Source organism: Arachis ipaensis, chromosome B06 (assembly GCF_000816755.2).
Source record: "Arachis ipaensis cultivar K30076 chromosome B06, Araip1.1, whole genome shotgun sequence".
NCBI lineage: Eukaryota > Viridiplantae > Streptophyta > Magnoliopsida > Fabales > Fabaceae > Arachis > Arachis ipaensis.
This window is the reverse complement of record NC_029790.2, coordinates 133326290-133327609: the sequence shown is the minus strand read 5'-3', so window position 1 is coordinate 133327609 and position 1320 is coordinate 133326290. Positions and strand designations below refer to the sequence as shown.

The following is a 1320-nucleotide window of genomic DNA, read 5'->3' as shown; positions in this document are numbered from 1 at the left end:
TTTGTAGTTTGTAGACACTTATTTTATAGCTTTTGGTTCTTGAGATGGTTATATTTTGAAGTAATTTAACTATTATATTTTTTATTATTATATTAAGATATTTATGACTGTTTTAATTTTGAATAAACAAATAACACTACTTTTTATTATCTTTTTATCTATAAGTTACTATTTTTATTCAAAATCTTGTGCAATACTATAAGTAGTTTGATTTATTTAAAAATATTTTATGTTAGTTTATTTATATTCATATCTGCTAATTATACAGTTAATATATACACTAAAATAGGGTGAAAGATTTCAAAGTTACATTAATATTAACATTTTAAATCTCTTTTTCCTCTCCCTTCTACCTTTTGTTTATTAACTCATAAGACATAAGCAAGATGCAAAAATGCAAATAAAATAATGAGCGGTGATAAACTCGTTAAAAGGAATTTGAATCTTTTAAATTTTAAATTTGTATTTTAAAGGGTAAAATGTAATCTTCTACTTTTGAATGATTTCTCTTTTATATTTATTTTTGGTCTCACCTATAAAATAAATGGTGAGAGATCACACTTTATTCTCTAAAGTAAAATTTTCTTTAAACTTTGAATTTTATTTTATAGGATAAAGTATGATTTGTTATTATTTATTTCATAAGTAGGAGTAAGAAAAAATATGAAAGAAAAACTATTTAAAGATAAAAGATCATATTTTATTCTCTAAAATAAAAATTTAAAAGTTAGAGGATGTAAATTCTATTTTAGTTTTGTGGATTCGGCTTTTGGGCAAACATAATAACATAATTTATGTTGTTGTGTCGAGAGCATGACAGCTTTCACAATGCTCACGTTTGCCCATCTCTTTGCCATACGTCTGTTGCCGCCATGCATCCCACCCCAAGTTCTCAAAGTCCAACTACCTATTATCACATAAAAAATATATCAAGTGTATATCAAAATTAATTATTAAAAATAAATTATTATTTATTTTTATATAAATATTATATTATTTAACTTATTTATATATATATATATATATATATATATATATATATTTTGTATTAATCAAGTTAGGTTAGTTTAGTAATTATTATACTATTTTGTTTAATTAAGTGTCGATTATTCAAATTTTACTTTTGTGTATGCAGCAACTTATTGGTTTGCGACAAATTCTTAAATAGAATTCAGATTCATAACAAACTAGGCAAAAACAAATTAGTCCTTGACTAGTCGGACTTAGAATCATTCACGTCAAAATATGTATTTATATATAAAAAAATTGAAAAATATTAAATAATATAATATATTTGACTAAATATATGTTAAAATTTTA

At 22.0% G+C, this 1320-nt stretch overlaps 1 protein-coding gene across 1 annotated transcript in view; it reads right to left on the bottom strand.

The window, feature by feature from the left end:
• Positions 748–1320, bottom strand: part of LOC107605506 (uncharacterized protein ycf36) — a 5570-nt gene continuing 4997 nt past the window's right edge. The window contains exon 5 of the transcript XR_001612526.2: positions 748–907. The gene's annotated coding sequence lies outside the window, so the exon portion shown is untranslated. The remainder of the gene's footprint in view (positions 908–1320) is intronic.